The 5,687-nt window shown below is 39.7% G+C and overlaps 1 pseudogene; it reads left to right on the forward strand.

Moving 5' to 3' along the window:
* Positions 1–4,688: 4,688 nt before the first annotated feature.
* Positions 4,689–4,865, forward strand: LOC140707900 (U2 spliceosomal RNA; annotated as a pseudogene).
* Positions 4,866–5,687: the final 822 nt, after the last annotated feature.

The raw sequence follows: 5,687 nt of genomic DNA on the forward strand, positions 1-5,687 counted from the left end.
AGTCAGAGGTTTGGTTCCCCACTGTGCCTCCAGGAGAAGAGTTTGCCTGTACATCCTTGGACGAGCTGTACAAGCCCAGATTGCCAACAGATGGAGGGACTGGTAGACTGCGTCTGAGTACTTCATATGTAAAAACCTTGGGAAGAGTCATCCTAACTTGGAGTTGACTTGACAGCACATAATTGTTAACAGTCTAAGAAGTCTTCTGTTCTGCAGGCTCAACATCAGTTCTGTCTACAGTGATCCATTTCTCGTTTCATCTTAAAGACCACATTCTTTCTATTACAGTGGTGCCTCGCAAGACGATTATAATTCGTTCCACGAAAAAATCGTCTTGCGAGGTTCCCTATGGGAACCTTGCAAGACAAATGAAATTTATTGATTTTGCAAGGCATCGGTATATAAAAAAAAGTATTGCAAAGCATGGTCATAGAAAAAACCGTCTTGCGAGGCACCATAGCGATCACAAAAACCAATCATCTTATGAGTTTTTCGTCCCGTGAGGCAATCATCTTGTGAGGCACAACTGTACTTTATTAGAAATCTATTTGTTAATATAAGGTTGTCATCACTCCTTCTCCTGACCCTCCTCCTGTGCTTTCACAGCAGTAAAAGACTTCCAAATTTAGTTGATCAGTTTTCCCCTCACTAGAAGTAGTAAAAAATATTTAATCTGTTCTGTTTGTGTATGCCATGCTTTTACAGAGGTACAGTATCTATGAAATGAATCTTGCACAAGTTGTATCTCATACCTACAAACTGCACAAGTTCTACTTTCAACATCATAGTTAGCACCTCATATATATATGATACTGCTGCTTCTTTGTAATCGTAACCAAATACTTTCTACATACTATATCATTAATAAAATAATTAGGATTTGACAGGTTGGGTAAGGGAGTAACTTGCTTATCAGTATTGTAGAATGCATATTCCTTGATGATTTTTAAGAAAACATTATAGTGATGACTAATGGGGATGCTTAGACCAAGGATTAGAGGTGTTTGCGTCTTGCAGACCATATATACTGTACCATGTGGGGTTCCTAATGCAGCTCTATAGCTAGAGGTATGTTTCCTGAAAGTTGCCATCTTTAGCTTCTGGCCGAAACTAATTTTCTTCCCAAGACGTTTGACCTCTCTAATATTACAGGAAAATTATCAGTCAAATTGGAAGGATGTTCTACTAGTCAAGCTTAGATCTTATGGATTTTTGGAGGGCAATATAATATATTTGGGGTATGATTGCTGCAAACCAAGCTCTTAAACAACACATCCTGGAGGTGGAGAGAGGACATGATTTGGGAGCAGTATCAAATAGTATTTCTTTGGATAAAGTGCTACTGCCTTTTTAAATCAGGTAACTACCTTTACTCACTGTTAATACCCAAATATCATAGAGCCTTTACCCTTGCCCGATTAAATGCATTACCATCAGCAGTAATAGAAGGGAAGTATAAGAACATCCATTTAAAAAAGCCGTAAGATCGAATCCATGCAACGGAGTGAGCTCCCGTCGCTTGTCCCAGCTCCTGCCAACCTAGCCGTTCAAAAGCATGTAAAAATGAGAGTAGATAAATAGGTACCGCCTCGGTGGGAAGATAACAGCGTTCTGTGTCTAGTCGCGCTGGCCACGTGACCATGGAAACAGTCTTCGGACAAACGCTGGCTTGGAAATGGGGATGAGCACCACCCCCTGGAGTCAGACATGACTGGACTAAATGTCAGGGGGAACCTTTACCTTACCTTATAAGAAAATTTCATACTGTCAACATAGATGTTCTTGTAATTTGGGTGCAATAAAAACAGTTATGCATGTTCCCCTGTACTGTCATTATTATGTTGGAATTCAGAGGAATTTTATTGAACCTCATCTAAAATTATTCCCTGGGCACTCTGAGGCTTTTTATATGCTTTTATTGCTGTCTGGATGCAATATAGATATCTGGTAGAATGTGGCAAAATTTCTTGCATCTGCTGTTAAAATCTGTGAAAGGAAGGTTTTAAAAATTACTTGATTTTAGTTATTAGTGGGAATCTGAATGGGAAGCTAAGGTAGTATAATGTATTACTTTGTTAGAAAGCTTTAAACTTAGTACATGTTGTATATGTGTGTTTTACTGTTTTTTAACCAAGTACATGTTTTATATATGAGTTTTACTGTTTTTGTACATTTATTTGTACGTTTGGATATTGGTCTATGACCGTATGAAGCTTGATCTGATCTGCAGACCATATATTGCACAGCATAATTGCCCAGTATGGCTCCCAGGTCATCAAAGACTGACCCTCTGTAAAGAAGTTAATCTAAAGATGGTGAATCATTCCTACAGAAGACTTCAGGCAGTGTGATTGCTCTTTTAAAGACTATTTTGCCCTGATTTCTTTTAATTTGATATATAGTCTTTCTTTTTCTTTTTTTCAAACATAGAACTGATCTTTTGTCACTGCCAGCTTTTGGGAGGAGGGAAAAAAAGACGAGTGGGGTCCACTGAGGTCTAGGAAGATGTTGAGATCTATTGGGAGCTTCTCATCTTTGCTTTAGACCAGTAGTTCCCTACCTTAAGCCCGCAGGTGTTCTTGAACTACAACTCCCAGAACTCCTAGCCAGCACAGCTAGTGGAAAAGGCTTCTGGGAGTTTTTAGTCCAAAAATACCTGGGGACCCAAGGTGGGAACCATTGCTTGAGACCCATGACACAATTGCATAAGAGAAGGAAGTCATAGGATGATCAGCAGTGTCCTTCCCTTGTAGAGAAGGGCAAACAAGAACTTAATGGGCAAGTTACTTTTGCTCCCAGTTGCCCACACATCTGCATCTCTTTGTAATAGGATTTTGGACCTCTGGGGAGATCCACAAGGTTGGCTTCAGAAGTAGAAGAAGCAGAGGTCCATTGTGCTAACATCAAATGAGCACTAACCTCACACCTCAAACAAAGTAGCTCAAGGACCAGAATTTCAGGGGAGTGCCCCCCCAATGCAGTCCGTCAATCTCAAATACCTCTGTACTTCTTCCGTGTCCTGGTTCTGCTAAACCTAGAAATAGACAGAGACGTGTTCTCTTCTATTTATTTTGCTGAGGCTTCGCGGCAGAAATTGCTGCACCATTGATTATTCATGTTTATGCTGGTGTCTGTCACCACCAGTGTAGATCAAGATGTTCCCACCTGAGCATAGTTTTCTAAGCACTTTGAAGACTGACAGAAGTGTTAACACAATGTGTTACTGCAGAAAACCATTTCTAGGTTAAATCGTTCTGTCTGGAATGCATGCTACCTGTCAATAGAACAAGGTGGCTGTCATAGCCCAATCCAGTCAGGTGCAGTGTCAGGAACTGACAGAGGCAAAGGGACAATTGCAGCTGTGCATCTGGTTCCCAGCGCAGTTCCATATTTTGAGATGACATCCACAGTATTAGACAGCCTGGCGCTTGAAGAAGTTACTTGTTTGGGCCACAGATCCTAGAATTCCCCTAACCAGCAGATTCTCTTTCTCACCTGTCTGTCAATTCTGTCCAGCCAAAGTCTAGGAAAGCTCCTGTTCTGGGACTAGAGCTTCTAATTTTCAGCAGCAAATAAAAAGGAGAAGCTGGTCTGAAGAGAAAGGCCTTTGCCTGCTTGTGGAAGGACAACCTGGCTTTCTGTGGGAGGGATGTCATTCCTTCGGCACTGATGGATCTACCAAACAAAAGGCTGGCCTTTGTGCCTTTGGGCAGAGAGCAAGTTGGGGGAGGCAGTGTCGATCCCTTTTCTTGGTAAATGGTAGATGAATAAGATACAACCATGAACTCTGGATCACAAAAGGATAGGACTAGAACACTGCACATCATCTTACAAGGTTCAGCCCAAAGCTAGTAAGATGATTTTGTGTTTTCTTTCATAATACCCTTAGAACTGCAGAGCTGGAAGGGACCCTATGGATCATCGATGCCAGCTCCTGTCAAGGAGGCACAGGGGGGAACTGAACTCCCAACCTCTAGGTCTGCAGCCAGAGACCTAAGCCACTGAGCTATCTAGCAGTTCTTTGAACGAGGGGAGCACAAACTGGGATTTTTGAAATCATCTTCTTTTGACAGCATTTTTAACAGCGATGCCTTCAGAAGACCCCCCCCTTTTTTTACAATCCATTTTCAACTTCTAAGTAATGCTCAACTGAACTTCTGAGCTATCCCAATTTTTGCCTGTGCCTCTAGCTAATGAAGCTGCTCAGTAGTAAAGGGCTGCTTAATCTATGTTAGTATACTGTAGCAAAAGCGATTATGGAAGCAATAATCATTATAGAGAAATTGGTAATGGCTGAAAATCAATGTCTGGATTGCTAATTATAAAGCTTTTATCATAAAAAAGAAACCATTTACAAACCAGTAAAGACTTATGCTTATTGTGCTTATTGTGCTTATTGTGCTTATTGTGCTTATTATTATTATTATTATTATTATTATTATTATTATTATTATTATTATTATTATTATTATTATTATTATTATTATTATTATTATTATTATTATTATTATTATATAACAGACACAAGTTTTTACCAAAAACGACTAAGTATTTGTTAAATGTAAACAAGGTACATATACATGTATACAAGGTATACATATTATATACCTTGTTATACATTATATAACTAGGTATATAATATGCTGTTCCTATTCTTGCCATTTTTGTAGCTCTGATGATGTTGTGCTATCACTTCTCAGACTTTTGGCTAAGATAAAGTGTAGCATTTCTTCTTACCAGTTCAAGATCTGATCATCATCATTATTATTTCTCAGGAATAAATTATAATTATTGCTGTTGTTATTATTTCTTAGCAACTTGTTGTTGCTAGTGCAAGGGTCAGACCAAGGAGCAAGCCAAAAATTAGGAGTCAAGTCCCAGAACATTTCAGGTGAGGTGACATATTGCATTTCACTTGAGTGGATACCTCAGAACACGGGCTCTTCTGAGAATCCTCTACAACTGTAATGATCCCCTGGTATAGGTGAAGTCTCTTTTTCTCTGCAAACCAGGCCCTCTGATGAACAACTGAAAGAGTTAAGTCATGTTTAACCTGGAACAGGAGCTTGACAGGTGATCAAACAGATTTGAATGACTGCCCTACAGAAGATGAAGCAAACTTGCTTAGTGCTGTTCCAAAAGTTGGGAACCAAAATTATACCTTCCTATTACAAGAAAGGAGTTTTAGCCAAGTATTAAGAAGAACTCTCTGACAGTTACAAGTTGCTTGACACCGAGGGGGACTTCCTTAGAGGATTCTGGAGGGTTTTAAACAGTTTAGATGCTGATGCTTTAGCTTGTGGGCTTCTTGCTTTGAGAAAGGTTTGGACTCAAGCAAGCCTTGGGGCTCCTTCCAGGTCTAGATTTTTACAATTCCTCTATTCTGTGCCAATGAGGAACAGTGTTTTTTTTTCCGAAGGCAGAATGTTTGAGAAACCATTGGCCCAGGAGGAAGCAGGAAATCTCACATCACAACAAAAAGAGTGAGAACTCATAAAAACCTCACTTTGCTTTATCTAGGATTTCCAGGTAATTGAAGACTTTTTCTTCTGGACAAGATAATCATTTTAACATACCCGAGGGACGCATGCAAGGAACTGGGGTTTAAGTGTCAGAATTCAAGTTTTCTGATAAAGCGGTGAATGGGAGAATGCAGGAGATGCCTACAGAGAAAGAAATTGAATCAT

Source organism: Pogona vitticeps, chromosome 5 (genome assembly GCF_051106095.1).
Source record: "Pogona vitticeps strain Pit_001003342236 chromosome 5, PviZW2.1, whole genome shotgun sequence".
NCBI classification, from domain to species: domain Eukaryota; kingdom Metazoa; phylum Chordata; class Lepidosauria; order Squamata; family Agamidae; genus Pogona; species Pogona vitticeps.